This window comes from Mastacembelus armatus, chromosome 22, assembly GCF_900324485.2.
Source record: "Mastacembelus armatus chromosome 22, fMasArm1.2, whole genome shotgun sequence".
NCBI lineage: Eukaryota > Metazoa > Chordata > Actinopteri > Synbranchiformes > Mastacembelidae > Mastacembelus > Mastacembelus armatus.
The window spans coordinates 4,694,204-4,712,397 of NC_046654.1; the positions used below are offsets into that span (position 1 = coordinate 4,694,204).

The 18,194-nt window shown below is 40.0% G+C and overlaps 1 long non-coding RNA gene across 1 annotated transcript; it reads left to right on the plus strand.

Annotated features, from left to right (window-relative positions):
- The first annotated feature begins 4,339 nt into the window (after positions 1-4,339).
- LOC113130446 (uncharacterized) lies at positions 4,340-16,007 on the plus strand. Its single transcript, XR_003295701.1, has 3 exons — positions 4,340-4,389; positions 6,095-6,189; positions 15,929-16,007. It is a non-coding gene; the product is annotated as an uncharacterized LOC113130446 (long non-coding RNA).
- Positions 16,008-18,194: the final 2,187 nt, after the last annotated feature.

The following is an 18,194-nucleotide window of genomic DNA, read 5'->3' on the forward strand; positions in this document are numbered from 1 at the left end:
TTCTCTCTAGTTTTAGTATTGAGGCTGTAGTTCATGATTATTCAGAGGTGTTTCTAATATTTCCCTCTAATCTATGTTAGCAAATTTACAAGTTTCTGACAAAAACAAATAACTTGGAATTACATCAAGATAGATGTTATAGCAGGGTAGACGCATTAGATTGTACAGATGAAAAAGTTGTTTTTAATATACAATTCTAGGTCTGTGCTATGCTCCAAGTCTTTCAAGACCAAAAAATATCAGGAAAAATCTAAAGATGACACCAAACAAAATGCCCCTGAGCGAACATTGGTTCTATCCTTGCCCAGTGTTTTTGCTTATTTCAAAACACACTAGAAAGAAACATTTGTAGTTTGTGGCATTAAATGTATTCATGGGAGTGCACACTTCCTGATCCGCCTAACACTGGTGTGTTTTCCTGTTCGATTGCGGCCAAGCCTGAGAGATGCCACTGCTGCTATTGATGACACAAGTTTAAGAAAAATAGCTGTGGCTAAAAGGCTTGGCAAGGTGTTCTGCATGGGCATCTGAGTGTGTTTGTTTGAGGGGTACACTTGACCTCCTACCTCTTGAGGAGCAATGGAGGAGACAGTGGAGAGCTTCTCAAGGCTGTCAGTCAGACTTTTTCCTCTCATGGTGCTGCTGCTGCTGCACAGCTCAGCTCACAGCTCCACATGTAGAAAAAATGAATATGTTGGGTATTTGATTTTACTTCTACACTTCAATGTAGTGCTGCATTACTGGCTTCTTGTGCTAAAATGTAATATTTACTTTACTCTTCACAGCATGTCACTGCTGCAAAATATTGTGAAATGTGTAAAATATGAATTAAAAATATCAACAGAAAATAAATATGCTTTGAAACAGAACAAGTATTACCTAGAATTCATAGTTTGTTCTATTTAGTTACATTTGATTTTAAAGTTGTTTGTTAATCTGTTTCAGATGTTCATTTAATGTTTCAGTGCTTTAAAAATATTTTTAATAAACCTTTGCTTTATGTAAGAAATCCTTAAGTGCCATGCCATGTCTTATTGTTAGAATTCTGAGAATAATGTCCATTGTATTGAACGTCAAAGCAAAATAAGTTGTATTTCATTAATCTTGGTATTGTTCTTGAATGACATTAACAGCACAAACAAAAACATCATAGAAAAGCTCTGAACCATAAATCATTGCCTTTCTTGTTTAATGGGGGATTATATGAAGTCACTGTGGCCTGGTTTTGTCAGCAGAGTGCTGTATGGTGTTCTTGACCTTTGACCTTCTTGTATAGTCAAATAAATATCTGTGTAAAGTTACATAAAACAGAGTGTAGCACAATGTTACATAAACCAAGAAAAATAAATTTTTCTTACTTAAAGAATGAACATATGCTTGGTTGGAGTTTTATGTGTAAGCAATACAGTCTTAATGTTTGTAAAACCTGCAGCTTATAAGTAAAATACACTTTTCATTTAGACTATTTTCACCTGATTCAATAAAGTTTTCCTGTTTTTTTTAATACAAATCCAACCAAACAACCAGAAAACTCCAAGGTCAAGCTTTTTGCAAATATTCCCTCTGTAAAAGCCTCTAACAAACTACAGCTATCTGTCACTATCTTAGAACTTTGGATTACATCTCTAACTTGGTTTTTTTTTCACTGTCTTTCATTGCTCTCAAGATGATACTGCTGATTGTGATTTGTATTTTCAAAGCTGGGGCGGGAAAGCGTGTGGGTGTTCAGGGGGTGTAGGTGTTTGCAGCAGAAAAAGACAATACAATTAAATGATTAATGCACAGCAGGGCCACTGACAATTAAAACTATTATAGAAATTAAACTGGCATTATGTCACAGTGGAAAGCTGATGATACCCGTGCCGTCTTTTTAAAAGCAATTTTCATAATTCCAATTATTGAAATTACAGCATATTCATTCATTTACTGGGTGAGGAGGGCTAAGAGCGGCTACTAATGAAATGCAATCATTAGCATCCAAACAAAGTAATTGGGTAGTCTTTTATCCTTGGAGATAGGTGATAAGGCACAATCACCCCCGTCGCCCCCCTCCATCAAAATGCAAAAGCAAGTAATTAAAGCACAGATAAAGATGAGACCAGCGCTGTTGCTGTGCTGTACACCTCTGAAAACAGCACTGATTGCCTTGATTAGAGACCTTACTGTACCCTCTGATTTTGTTTATGGATACTCTGACATTCTTGGGGAATAAAAAGGGTTGGGGGTAGATGGGTGTGGGTTATAAATTTGTTTTAGAGAGGCAAAAAAGCACTGGAAAGATAGAAAATCTTGGAATTTTCTGTAAATATATTGTACTACAAATGGTACCTAAGGCTCCTGCCTGTAATGGAGCTTGAATTCACAACTAAATCAACATTTAGCTCAGTTTAGCTCAGATATTAACTCCTTGTACATACTTAATGGAAAAGAGTGCTGCTATACGTGACAATTACCAACCTGCTCCAGAGGACATAGCAGCAAGAAAAGGGAGGATGGCTAGAGGTGGAGAGGTGAGCCAGAGAAGAAGAGAGAGGTTGAAGTGAGAGGAAGATGGGCACATGAAGAGTCTTGAGAAAAAGAGCTCCTTCTCACTCATCTCTCTAGTGGGCACACCATTCTCTCTCCCTTTTCTTGGCTACCTCCTCTGTGGCGTTTGGGGTGCTTCCTCCCAGTAAGTCAGCCCCCCTCTCCTCCTCAAGACCGCCATCCTTGGAGAGCATCATTAGGCCCTCCTGGAGGGGAGTCAAGAATATAATGTGAGAGGGGCCACCTTCTAAAAAAGAACCCAGTGGAACCTTTTCTACTTGTGCGTCCCCTCATTAACACCCTCCTCTGCTCTGCGCCTGCTTCAAACTTACACCTCACCTCTTCCTCTGCTCCTGTGTTCATTTTCAGTAAGGTAGCTTGTGAGGGCCGAGGAGGAAGCCCTTTTCCTGCTGAGGAAGCATAGAGTTGACATAGCCATCAGCTCCCACACCCTCACCCCATACCTCCTCCTCTGAGACGGACTGATGAGAGGATAACAAAAAGACCTAGAGGGGAAAGAAACTCCTCTTCTTATAGCCTTGGCCCTGAAGCCCACCATTCCATCTTGTAGCCTGTGAAAGTAAGGCTTTTCATCTCAAAAGATCAACACATTTCTCTGCTGCAGGCATCTACACAATTTCTCTCTCCCATTTTCTCCCTCTACCCTCTTTCTATACACCTCTCTCTTTCTTACTCCTTGGCAAATGGGAAAACTGTCCTTGGTTGGATTCTGTTTTTCAAAGGAATCAATTCTCCTTTGTACACACTTGATCTGACCCTGTGACAGGCATTAAGTGTGTCTTCTGCCTGATACAGAAGGCTCGTGTTCTGTGTGCTGATGGACACAGCCCATTATCACACACAAGTGCAAGCACACACACACTCATAAGGCACTCATACAAAAAGCGCACTTGTTCACATGTCCATGCATGCAGATACACAGACACGCACACTCATGCACAACAGCGCAGACCTGTGAACAAACAGACACAGGGAGCATGCAAGCAACCACACACGCATACTCACACAAACATGGTCAGTGCTGCTTGTGAGTGTGACCGGACGTGCAGAGGATAATGGTCAGGGCTGGTTGTTACTAAAGTTTAGGACCAACTCATATCTGAGGGTAGTAACCAGAGCTACAGGTAAGCAGTCTGATTTGAGTGAGACTGACGTCACTAAATTGATGACTTAAGACTAGACTGAAAAAATATTGCAACTATTTTAACTCTGAAGCCAGAGTGGTTAAAAAAGACTGTGGACGAATCTTCACTGCAACATACTCCATGAACACAAACTACAAATTTTCTGATGAATTTTGTATGTAGGTTCCCACAAGATAAAGTTGGACAGGCCAGGCATAGAGAAAAGACACGGCGACTACTCAGCTGTCCCTGCTGTCATTAGAAGACAGGACAGGACTGGACTGGCAACTGGACTCCTGTAGTTCCCATTGGGTTTTAGATTTCCAGTTCATCTTTGCAAAGCTAATGCAATTGGCAAAATGCTTTTATGTAGATGCTGCTCTAAGTAATTTCTTGATTATACTTTAAAAAAAAAATATTACCAAGTATAAATTAAATATTAGTGATGATGTTGCCTCAGCAAAAAGGTTCTGGGTCAGAATCCCACTTGGCCTAGGGGCCTTTCTGGTTGAAGTTTCCCAGCCCCATGTGGATCTGGTTGTTCCAGCACAAGTGTCAGACAAAGACGAAGACGAGGAAGACGAAGAAGACGAGGAAGACGCAGGACAAGCAGAACGATAATGAAGTTGTTAGAAAACAGCGGATTATTTACTCATTCAGACGTTATACAGCAACGTTGTCATTTCTTTGAAAACGCGTTTCTGGACCCCTGATGAAGGTAAACCCGACAGTCGTCCTCTTTCAACTCCGTTTTTGGTCTCCACCAACACCTGAGAGAAATGTTTGGCTAGCTGCTAGTAGCTAGGTGCTAACCGTTTGCAGCAGGGTAGCGTACAGTGAGTTTTTAGAGTTTGGTTGATGAAAAAAAGGCTGTATGAAAGCACGGACGCCGTAAACCTGCACCCTAGACAGCTAATCGCTGACCATACTCCCCGTAAGGTCTTCAGGTAAACGGGTCATATTAGCAGGCTAATGTTAGCTTTGTCAGTTGGTTAGCCAACGCTAGGCAGCACTCAACTGTAATTATAATTTATGCAATGTTCCTTTAGCCATTTGTGAAGACATTAAATGTCTGGGTGGGTTTCTTACTGGAGATTTGAATGGTGATTGAGGTAACTATGTATTGACTCTGCTGTAAACTTCATACACGGGCTAACACACTGCATCGTAAGGCTGCTTTGTGTTCTGCTAGCTAATGTGCCCTGTAGTTATATATTTTTAATCATAGTCTAAATTTGGGGGCTGCTATAGGAAGTGAGGAGTGAGTACCCTATGAGGTACTTAAATATGATGCAGGATTCATGAGGACTCTTAAAGAAACAGATAAAAACATCATGGTATCTTTGGTAAAGAGAAGAGCAGGTGTCAGTACATTTGCAGGTATGTAGGCATCATTGGTGTAACAGTTTGTATGTAAATAATTTTTTATGCCATGACTGTTGTACTGTGTAAGATCATTTTGTTTTTCTTTTCGTACTACCACCATTTCTTTTTGATATGAAGTGATTATACCTTTGGTGCTGAAACTGATGGCACAAAATTTGATGCCAGGGCTACCAATATCAGTACTTTTGTATACCGATATACTTTATTATAACGTAACAGAGAGGCATACATCATTGTGAAAGAACTAATGGATTATTGATAGTGTTCTTTAGAAAATGTACAGTACAGTTTTTACAAGGTTTGTTGATATAAGATGTTCCTGCTGTTTGTCTTCATCAAATGTCTACGTGAGGAAGTCAAAGACTCTTTGACTCAGTCTCAGTTGCTAGCTAGCTCACTAAATCTCCATCTGCCTCTTATTATAACTAGGCTAAGCTTGAACTTATGAAGAGCTGGTAGCTTATAACTTAAGTTAAAATTTATATTTACATACCACTACATTTGAAGGAATTGTAATGCTGACCAGATTACGTTTTCAATGAGGAAGGGAATGTTTTGAAATCACACTGGGAATAAGTAGTGGATTTGTTTTCAACCAAAATATTTTATTTAATATTCTATAGAGTAGAGCATTGTTAAGCCTTTTATGTTTATGTTTACACCAGTAGAGCTTTGTTACCAGCAAGGACAGAGAAAAGTCTAAAGTAGCTTGTGTGTCTATCAACATTTAACTGATATCAAGGTCAAAGTGTTTTTGTTGTCTAAACCTACACAAATGGGAATCTGGATGACATACCTGAACTTTGGTGCTTCAGCCATGTTCTTTGTACACCTTCTTCATTCAGTTCAGAAAACACTGCCTCTGAACATTATCCAGGCAAGTATTACATTTGTCACTATAACATAGTTAGGAAGACAGTTCTCTATAAGTGCAACTACTCAGAGACAGGGTTGGCCTGTTCAGATTAAGGACATGAATATGAATGGATGAAGCTTAAACCTTTGACCTTTAAACCATGACTCCTTCTGTCCTTTAGAATGACTACAGTGTGTTTCTCAGCTACTGATTGGAGGCCAGCTGTCGACTAACCTGCTATGGAGTCCTAAAGCAAGGAACCAGGAGCTGTTCCAGGTAAGCAGAACTACAGGAGTCCAGTTGCCAGAAAAGATCAATTGTATAACAGACAGACTTTGTTTGAATTTCCTATACAGTAGGGTCAATTGCAGCCTTCATGTTAAGAGGAGTTGGTGTATGTTTGTTCTTTTGCTTGTACTTGCAGCTGTTAAATGTTATAGCAGTAAACACATAGGTATATATACGGTATGGTCATGGTCTGAATGAAAATACAAATCAGAATGATACTGCCAAACAACTGCAAGAAGTTTCAGTTTTCAGGAATACAATTATCTTACAGAGATAGGCGACCCCTCTCTGCTCTGATTTCAGTCCTCTCAAAAGAACTCAGATCTCCATCACTTGTTCCTGTCCTCATTCTGCTCTACCTTTCTTTCTCAATGCTCTTTAATTGTCTGTGATTTCTGCCTTGTTGGTGTGTCTCACAGCTGATACAAAAACCCAGGGAATCTTAAAAAGGCAAAAAATGAGAAAAGAGGCTGAGAAAAAGAGAAAGGGAAGACAGAAGAATGCATTTGATTAGTGCAAGTTTGCTGTTCATGGCAGACTGTCTGAGAGCCGAGGAGCCATTGTGTTTCTCGTGCATGTGTGAATGTTACAGCGAACAGAGGCACTAAAAAAAGACAGACATGGGAAACATGCGCACTGACATTTCTTAATCAAATATGGCAATCAGGGGGGCAACCAACAGCATGCCATTTGCAATCCCTTTTAATTCATAATCAAAAGCTGAGCAAATGAGGGAGAAATTGAGAAAGACAGAGGGGGAGGGGGTAAAGGAGAGAAATGAGGGAGAAGGAAGGAAAGAGAGAGAGAGAGAGAGAGAAAGAGAAAGAGATGCAGGTCATTACATCTCTTTTTACTAGCCCGATGAGAGCAATGTAGAATTAATCAGAGGCCATTAGGCTGTATTTACTTACCACTGCAGGAGCTCAGATCTCTCTCTCCTTTTTTTTTCTGGATACAAACCCTAATATGATCCAACTCTGCCCCGATCCTATGGCCTTTTTTAGAAAGATATTTTACTATGAAGTTAACTTTTCATTATGATGCCATTGTTTATTTAGACTAACATGGCAGTTTTGCTACTTCCACTGTCAGTATAATGTGAGGTCAAAAATCCAACCCCCTATCCCAGACTTGTACCTTTTTATACAGCACGATGTGGCGGCAAAAAGCTGCCATAGTACAGCCTTGAACAGGTAGTGTAAAAAGAGCTATAAACAGAAGATGGAGTAGAGCTAAGAATAAGGGTATAATGAGAATGCGTGAGCCTGCATGTGAGCTGGTGTCTGTATTCCAGGACTTTATGTTACATCCGGTGGGTGTTGTAGGCACTGAGGCCATGAGTGCCATGTTGAGGAGAGGAGCTGGAGAGATGCTCTTAAATCAGTGTGTAATCCCCTGTGGGGTCAGTCTACGGCCTCTGATGTTGACTCACAACTCAGGCTATCACACATCTCTCTCCCTCTCTCTCTCCTAATGCACCTCTGCCATTACTCACCCAGGTCCTGCTGCTGCTAAAATCTCTATAATAATGGGCCTGGGTCTCCAAAAGCATCTTGGCATTAAGTTAGCACCATTTTACGAAAATGGAGATAAAACCTTTCTAAAAGGGAGTGTATTAAAATGTGTAACTAATGGCTTTTTAATGGTTGATTCAAATGCTATTGATGCTTTATAGATCAGTAATGAAACCAGACAAAACGCTTTGGTTGCTAAATTTTAAAAACTCCCTGCTGTTTTTACAGTTGTGGCAAATTTAAGTAAAAGTACTAGGATGAATTACAAAAGGGCTTGGATTTTGTGCTTGTAATCTGTTGGGTTTGTAGTTATAAAAGTTAAATAAATATCTCTAACTAAGTGGTTAAATGCTTTTGGGATAAACCTCTAAAACATTTTCAGCTTATGATTTTGTTATAAGGTAGAACAGCTGGAACCTTTAATTGTTGACAATTTTTAATAAATATTTAAGTCTGTAGATGTTATTACATAATTAATTAGATTTTCTCACAGTACATATATATCTATGAATTATGTTCTTGAGTATTAGTAAGTTATTAATTAAGGATTACTGGTTTCCTGCAGATGTAATAAGCTAGCCTGTCACAAGTTGTACAATGTCGGACGCCATTTATAAATATTTGCAAATACCTTTTACAATAATTAGTAACATTTAAAACTACAGGCCAGATTCCTTATTACCAAGTGATGAATGCAAAGCATTATTGTTTTTTTTTTTTTTAGTAATTTTGATATTAGTAATTTTCTAATAACCCATCAAGTCTACAGTTATAAACGTACAATATTTTCCCTTTAAATATTAGAATGTAACTGATGAAACATCAGGTTTCTTAATTTACAATGAAGTCTGAAGTTATAATGTCAGTATAAGGTGTGTTTCCTATAAAATTCTATTGTAATTGTTAATAAATGCCTAGCAGTTTTTGACTTGAATGCTTTCCAGCTTGTAAAAAACAGCCAAATAGAGAGTGGTTTGTTTAATGTTAAGAGAGCTAAAAAGAAATGCTAATTATTTCATAGGCAACCTGACAATCAGAAACTGTCCTTTTAATGTCTATTACTTTGTCATTCAGGATGTGTAAAGGATTAATAAATCACTTATTAACAATTCATAAGGCAATCTGTTAGAACTGATAAGGCCTTGGTAAGTTGTGTCTTATTAGAAAGCAGGACGCAATTAGTTTCTGCTTATTTGTGCAGGGTTTACAAGTTGTTTTGCCACGTGACCTCCTGAAATTGTAACTGCAGTGTCAGTTTTCAGTGACCATTGAGGTTATTCTTGAGGCGAGATGGTACTTCAAAGCCCCTGGCACTGGCTGACCACGCCATTACAGCACAAACCTCTTTAAACAACTGATAGTGAGACAAAGGAGGCTGCAGCATATTTTCTGTGGGCGATATGAGCAAACAGTTAATGATGTTTACTTAAGATTACTGGGGCTCCCCACCAAAGGACTCTGTCTTGGAAAGAGAAAGACCAGCAAAAAAGAGAAATAAGGGAAAGAACAAAAGAAAGGCAATTCAAACTTTAGTCATTTAGTCCACATTGTTATTTGTTTGTTGGGTGTGCTGGAGGAGCGGAGGAATTCTGTGCTTCAAAGTGAATAATTCACAGGTGTTGAATGACACAAATCTTCCTGCATAAGACGTGAAAAAAGCATTTCACAAATAAGACAATTTAAGTTGAGTGAAAATTTCTTAAACAATATTACTAATCAAGGAATTTAGTGAGATTATTTGAAAACAAAGAATACGTCTTCATGTAGATCATATTGAGTGGATCATGTTGATTGTGTTTGGAGAATTTTTCTATATGATATAAACAAATAGAGGAAAATTAGGCTGTTAGTGTGTAGAAATTTTCATTTCCCTTGAGCTTCCAAACAGAAGCTTAGTCAAATCACACATAAAAATGTCACTCCTGTAGGTCTGTTGACGTGATGGAAGAAGTATTTAACTCTTCTGCTTAACTAAAAGTAGCAGCACAGGCCTCAGTCATTTAAATTTATACTTGCACAAGACTCTGATGTATGACAATACTCCGTGTTTTATAAGATCATCAGATGTTTCACTTAAAATGTTAAGAATTAACTAGGTATATTAGATTACAAAATACTATATGTAGTAGAGGTAGCAGCATAAAGTACAATCATTTACTAGCCCGATGAGAGCAATGTATACATATACATTCAAATTGTATATAAACCTGCAATAATTAATTGTGGGCCACATGGGGATAGTGGCAATAGTCCCAAAATACAACATGGCTTCCTTTTTATGTGTGTAGATTTGGCAAACCTGTTAACTGTAGAGTTGCTTATTTATGCAAGGAGCAGTTATGGAGCAACATTAGCAGCCAACTTCAAATGGACCATTCTAGTATTTCATTTCTTTTAAAAAATATCTTGATCTTTGGCTGCTGAATTCTCCACTTTGTTAATCAACCAATCACTAACTCTGTCTGCTGTTTTGTGCAGAGTACTGTAAATATATATATGTAAAGTGGGTTACTCACAAAGAGCAACCTATTCCACATATAAATAGTAATTTGCTACATAATTACAATAACTTTAACAATAATTAAATAGTCTTGAGGTTCCTACCTGAGGTTCCAGGAAAACGAGCTTTGAGCAGTACCACATAATTGTGTTGACTTCAGTTGCATTAGAGAACTCAGTGCTCAGAACTCTGGCACTGTGTAATGCCAGAAAAGCACGGTCAACATTTTTTGGCTAAATGCATAATCCCATTGATATACACAGTAATATCAATGTTTTCTTTATGTCATTATGTTTATATGTTTGTTATATTTAACGGGTGTGGCTGTGAACAAATTTAAAAAAGGGAAGTTTAATTTCTAACTTGCCTCCTTTAGCCATGAAATAGAGAGCTAGACTGCTGTTTCTGCCACAGAGATACGACTGCAGCCGTACTGTAAAAGGCACCCCAACAACCGCAGCTGATTCCTCCCAGAACGGGTAATTTTCTCATTTAGCTCACAAGCGTTCGGCCCGACACCAATTAGCACGAGGCCCTGACCTCATATGTCTGCACCAGCAGACATAGCAGCAAACGACACGCCACATGGCGCACCTCAATCAGCTGCTTGCACCCTCTTTTCTATTCTGCAGCCATCAAATCATCCACATATACATAATTCATACACCTCAGATTTGGAGGTTTATAATAACCACTCTCTAACTCTGAGAGTATGATTATATGTCAGCTTCAACTTTATAAAAAGAAGAGGATGGGCTGTATTTCTGTTCTGTCTGCATACCATCCTTCAAGAACCCGTGCTTTCGTGGTCCTAGTGGCTGTTGTTATTTCTGTGATATTGATATGATATGAAGATAAAGTCAAGCTGTGTACATATCATTTCTCCATCACTTATCAATACTTTATGATCAAGTTAGAATGCACTGCACACTAGTAATAATTTTAATCTTAAATGTAGTGATAGTAAATATTAATTAATGTGCTTTTACTGTATGAACCTGTCCAAATGCAGAAAACATAGATTTTTAACCTCTATTGCTTAGCCCTGTTATGCAATACCAAATCTCACCATATGGGGGTGGGGTCACACCGAAGTGCTAGTGTTTTTGCCAGTGCCCTCTCAATGTAAAAGAGCCATGAATGTCAATGAGGAGGGTTTAATGGGCTTTGGTGTAATTTAAATGTAATGGTAAGATAAGATGAAATTTGGAAGACTGGGGGGAAATTGGAGGAAGAATCATTGTCTTCTTATTCAGATATATGATGGAGACGAGGGAATTAGGAAAGAGTAGAAAGAGTATACAGAATTAATTAATAATTCCCCCTAAAGATGATGGTTTTCACTCCCTGAACTAAAGATTCTTCTGTCAGTAACATGAAGGTAGTCACACACAGACATTAGTATGCACCATAAGCTACAATTAGAGAAACTTTGGGTATGTTTTTTCATTAACCTCTTGAGCTCATCTTGTTGTGGAAATTCAGATTCAGTGGACTCACATTATATCTGATTAGTTTGCTAATGCATTTATTTTGATTTAATTTGCTGATGTTTGCACTTGTGTCTACAGACTCATGATGTATAGAAGTGCCTATGTATATGCATGCATACGCATGCAAGTGCACGTCTGTATGAGTCCATTTGCGTGTGTGTACGCGCACACATGTCTCTCCTTCTTGATGTCGTCTGTGCACCCTACCAGGCAGCTCTTGGCCTCCTCCTTTCATTGCTAAGAAACCATCCATTCTGTGTGAGTAATCAGAGCTGTGCCTCCAGGAGCCCAGCCAAGCCTCTCATCCTTGGGCTGCTCAAGAGCTGCTTTAATTAACCATCATACCACAGATGGGATCGATTTTTTTTTTTTTTTCTTCTTTTTTTTTTCTCTCTCTCCCCTCTCTTTCTCTCTCTCTCTCTCTCTCTCTCTCTTTCCCCCACCCCTTCTTTCTCGCTCTTTCTCTGTGCCTCCCTCTCTTTCTCCTTGCCTCTCTCTCCCTTCTATCTCTGATGTTTCTTTCCTGCACCCTTCTCTCCCATACACAAGTCCCATAATTGCACTGGAACAGTGCCAGCCGCCAGTCGGGCCCCAGACTGCAGGCCTCTCCTCTCCCTCTGTTCTCCTCCTCAGCCCCTGGCCTCACCTGCTCAATACCTTATTAGTGTCAGGATCTGTAGAGAGCCATTGCGGATTAACTAAAGAGATGTGAGATTGATTTCTGCCCCTGCAGATAAAATTGAAGTTTTCTTCTTGTGTGTGCGAATGGGTGTATGTGTGTGTGTCGAGGGACACAGTGAGAAAGAAAAAGAAAAGTAGGAACTATGTTTCTGAAAATTATTTTTAATCTTCAGTCTCACAGGGACATACTGTATGCATGTGCACATGCATAATCCCTGTGTTTGTGCATTACTGTTCTCTAGTATGTATGAGGGTTTTTGAAATGAGGGTTTGCTAATTTGCTATTAGAAGACCCACTTGAGCCTCTGCCTCTCTCACAACAAATTAATCCCCCCTCCTGCTTTACCTTCATTGGTTTTCATGTTCTATGAAGGCATTAGACAGACCTATATCATTTTGTGTTACACTGTATCAAGAGAGAGCTCATCCATCCATACACAGAGAAACACACACATAGGTAGAAACATACATGCACGACTACAGTACCTTCAGCACCAATCTGAAAAGTTCAATCTCAGATTTTAATCTGCCACAGGATAATTCACAAGAACTGACCTGCTCTGGGAAATATGTTCCTGAAAATAGTGCCTATTGATTATTCATGGCTCTGACACAGTTATGTACGTGTCAACGAGGTCTCAGAGGCAGCCAGTTGGGCGAGAGATTAACATCTATTTCAGAGATAGGTGAATTTGTCGTGGAAGAGAGGCAGTGTGGGTGGGGGTGGGCAGGTTGTGTGTGTGTGTGTGTGTGTGTGTGCGTGCGTGTGCGTGCGTGCGTGCGTGTGCGGAGTTGCAGGAGGTGGAGGGTTGTCTCCTCAGGATTGTGCCGTAATCACAGGCCTCCGTCTGCATGGCACATCTCAAGAGTGGTGTCAGCTGGGCTCTCTTCTGTTTGCTAATAGCAGGGGGTCAGGCCTCTCTCACAAAGAGGTGCGTTTGATCCCCAGGTATTGGACACAGAGGGAAAGAGGTGACACAACTGAATACTAACAGGGTAAGCTACATGGCTGCTTATCTTTCATCTGGGGTGTGTGTGTTTGACATTCTAATGGTATTTGTGTTTTGTAGGCAAACAGCTTAGTGGGTAAAAGCTTGAAAAATCCACTGTGGATTCATTTGTGCCAAGGTCCATAAACTGGACAAACTGAAAATAATTCCAATACTAATACCTCTAATACTAATAATGATATCAATATAATTAGTAATACTAATTCTGAAAAGCATGCAGCTGATGAAACTAAAATCTTTCTCATCAGAGAAACTTCTCGAACAAATCCACCCTGTTCTTGTTGTGTGATGGCAGGTGCATTGCCTTTGTGTGTTACAGCTGCTGATTTGTAGTGTGGTGTTTGTGCGTTTGTATAGCAGCGGCTGTGGTGGTGGTTGTGTAGCAGTTCATGGGTCCCAGGGCCCAGCTGCCAGAGTGAGGCAGAAGAGTCAGACATCATTGTGGTGTGATTTCCTCCTCTCTTTGCAGATGGAGTGTTTTTGTCAGAGCGAGGGCCACTGTGATTGCCTCTTCGCCACCAGTGTCATCCCAGGATAATACTGCAGCCGTCCCCCCAGGAACAAAACAGGATCAGCGCAATCCATTTTCTTTTTCTCTGCCAAAATGGAATAATTTCAAAGAGACAATCCCTGGTAGTCTCCAAAGCCCAGGAAAAATCAAAAGACAACCATTATGGCAAAAATCGTGAAAGAGGTGTTCCACCTTTCCCCTTGGTTCCGCCAAATACTATGCCCAGCTCTAACAAGCACAGCTACAGATAGACAATGAAAGTGGATTGAAGAGCAAAGCTAGCAATCTCACAAAACAGAACACTAAAGCAACACATGAAAGATGCATGCACACAGACTGCAGATGAAGCAGCAGCAAGTGTAGTCCCCAGTATGGCCCCTCGTATTAAGTGACACGCTCAGGTCTTTACATTCAAAATATCATAGTTTTATCTATGAGTCCATACATCTGCAGCAATCTGAGTTCTATGGCAACCTGCCCTTTCCAATCCTAATGACACTTCAGCAAAGTGTGATGGCTGAGAGAGGGCGGGAACTGGGAGGCTTTCCCTCAGAAAGAGCTGAGAGCATCTTATTGGCAAAAGGGGCTAAGAGTGTTGTTGTGATGCCTGACTCCATATTCTTGGGCCATAGATATTCAAGAATTGCACCTCCCTTTCTATTTTGTCTGCCTACTGCTATAAAACATGAGTCGGGACACGGGATCCTATAGTCAGCCACCTGCAAATGAATGTCACTGCAGAGATAGCAGTATTATGGGGCTTGAGCTTGATGGTTTGATGTGTAATAAAGATAAGAACAGACAGGAAGGCTCTTCTAAAGGTCCTTGCTTCTGCATATTATGGTGTAACAGAAATGATGAAAAGCAGCCTATCTGCACTTACCTGCTGCTTTTCTTTCGTACCTTAAAGAGAAATAACTCCACATATTTCTCAAGAACTTGGCATGACACATCACAAGATGTTTGAAGGTCTGCTATGCACAGGTACTTGAAGGACAATATCAGAGTAGTAGTCTATTATTGTACAGTGTGAATGAATGAAGAGTGATTGAGTGCAGTACTCCACGCCACCTATATAAAGCAGAAGTACTGCAATGTGAGGGCCAGAGAGAGAGAGAGGGTGAGAGAGCTCTAGAGGCCCAAATGAGGTGAAGGGAAGTGGAAGTGTCCAGTAGGGGGTCTGCTGCTGTGGGAAGAGAGAAGGAGAGGGGGAAGGTGGAGGGAGGAGGCTTGCTCTTCGCAGTGCCTGGGCCAATGCATGAGGGTTTAGGGCTAAGTGTCTCATCAGCATCCAGCTCAGGTGCTGCCAGGGCCCACGCACTAACTATGCCCTGACTTGATTGTAATTGCCTGAATTCAACTCCCGCTGCTCCCTCCTGGCAATATCACGGGCACATTTAACTCTGGAGAGCCTGGGGACTGTGCAGCAGGGCCACAGAGAGCAGCTGACTGCCTCTTGTTGAAGCCTGTGGGCTGCAGGGGGATCCTCTCTTGGGCTGTCTGTTTTGTGGGGGAGGGTCACAGGTGCGTTCACCCCCCTCCTCTGAGTGTTTGTGAACATGAAACAAGTGTGACTGCATCAGATGCACTTTGACAGTGATGGCATGAGCATGACAAAGGCATTTGCTCATTTAATGTGTATTATAGGAAATGAAAATTTCCCCCTAGCTATCTTCTGCCAAAAGTCTGTACAGTATGTGCCAATTATGATATACAACCTGATCCACAGCTAAGGTTATTCATGAAGAATCTTAACTTCAGTGCTGTATCTGTGGGTTTTGCAGCAATGAAAACCATAAATGATTTTACAACCTTTGAAAAGTCTGCACAGTAAATCCAAAATAAATAAGGCAACCACTCCTGGCTCCTATCAGCCTGTGTTTATCATGTCCAATTCAAAGCCAAAGTATGCACTTGATTGCCTCATATTGCCACCTACAGTGCTTTTATTTTATACACAGTTGTGAAAGTTATCATGCTGTATTTATGCTAATGTTTTTGCCCTGAAAATTCCTTAGATCTGCTTTCAAAAGAGCAAAAACCCTCCAGATGCCAGAAATAATTGAAAACCATGAGACCACTATTGACAGCTTTACGGTAGGTTTGTTTGGATTTTCTCCTAACAATGCATGCATGAATATGACTCCAAATCTGTAGTTATAGAACAGTTGAGTCCCTTTGTTTGCGACATTTGTGACTGACAAGGGCAAGTATGAAGTACTTCCCTCTAACACTGTCAAAAGCCCTTATTCTAAAACAAGATACAAAATTACAAGCAGAAATAGATTTTCAGTGGTAACACGTAATCTATGTTTCCCAGTCTGCCAGCTTTGGTAACTGCAGCAGGGTTAACTTAAAAAAGTTAGCCTGTGGCGCTCCTCATCCTGTGATAATAGGCTTGTCTGTAATGAAGAACAGGCTTGTTGCCAACAGGTGGTCTCTTTAAAAGACCAGAGCCATAGCACTCAGGATGGGGAAAAAAACTGCCATGGCAAAATGTGTCAGAATCTAATGTTCTGCAGAGTGAAAAGCCTGTTTTCTGTCTTTTGTTCCCAGCTAGAGATTCAGCCTTGTTCCTCATTGTTCAGGGCACAAACGAGCAACAGTCTTTTTTGACACAGAGCCACAGATGAATAAAGACTGGAGCTGACTAGTCACAGGAAAGAGCTTTCTTTGGGCTTGGAGCCCATTAAGAGTTTGTGAGATATGAATGGATATGAATCCTCTCCTTCGACCCCACCAAAAAATACAACTGGACCCATAGAAGACAAGGAACACCTCTGTGTCTTTTTACTGAGGTTTCCAAAGACATTAGAAGAAATCAGGCTGAGGGAGGACTGATTGACAGGCAGGAATTACATAGAGTTAATTAGCAAGTGGCTCTTTGTTAATTTGAAAGGGTACACCGTGCCCACCCAACCTTAGAGCACTAACTAATGACACTAATGTTGACATATTGACTTCATATTCTTGACATAAGCTGTAGGAAAGAAGCCAGCTAATTACAGTGATTACAAACTGCATTATTGTAATATAAACTGAATATTTTAGTTAAATTCACTGTAGGGAGCTGCACACATAATGTGCTCATGTAATAAAACAGACAGGATAAAGATAATGAGATATTTAGTGAGCCACTTCACGCAGACGCTAGTCAGCATGCTTGGCTCAATGGGCAGATGATGGGTGGATCCCAGCAAACACAGCCCACAAAATACAACCTTTTGTCCAACTCCAAAATCCATTTGTTGCACTCAGACCAATTTGTCCTCATTAACCCTCATAAGGGGGACTGTGTCTGAGACAAAAGCTCCTGGGGAACAATGAGAACACCCCCCTGCCCACATCATTGCAGCTCAAGTGCTCCCCTTCCCAGCACATTGTGACCCCTTGTTGCCTAGAAAGTTCCAGTCTAGTCAAGCGAAAGACACATCCGAAAAAGCGGGGTACACCTGAAAGAAAAAAAAAAAAACACACAATGCGCCATCTTCGATTGTATTCAGGTCACTCCATCAATCAACTCTGAAATAAATCTTGACATGACATACAAAGAGCATCTGCAAAGGAAAGGAAAGGAAGTTACAGTAATTTCCAAAGGCGTGAGAAAGTTTTTTGTATCAAAATTATTTTAAAACGTCCATAAATTATCTTTTTGTTCTGTGGGAAAAAGCCCAAAAGTACTTTAATGCTTTTATTGGGACAACCCCCCTTCAAAACAACTTTTTTTATATTAATTTAATTTACTTTGATCTTAATTTATTACTTTTTTAAAGGTGTTTCGAGGACTGCTTGCTCTGGCACAGATGTGGTCAACTTTTATACTTAAGTGCAATTTTTGCTGCTTTATACTTCAGTACTTTTTATTCTACTAAATTGATCTGACAGCTAAAATTAATATGTACTAGTTGCTAATGTTTGTTTGATTGGGTACAACTATTTAAAATGAAACCTTGATAGCCTAAGCTAATTTGCAGTGTGAGATAACGATCCTTTCACCTGGAGATTAAAATGGTTCCAGTCATGACCCACTTTTAAGTTCTGTGGGTAAGATATTATGTTCCAAAAAAAAAAAAAAACATGATAAAAGGCAGACATTGTTACAGAGTGAATCAGGAGTTTCTAATGTTTTTGGCTTGTGTCAACAAAGCTGTTTCTTTTTTGGCCCTTTTTTGTAAATAAACTAAATTGTATTGGTAATTTTACTTTAGTAAACAATCTGATACGTCTTCCATAGAAGCAAACATACGGCAGAAATGTAAGCATCTTAAATAATCCTTCACTGCA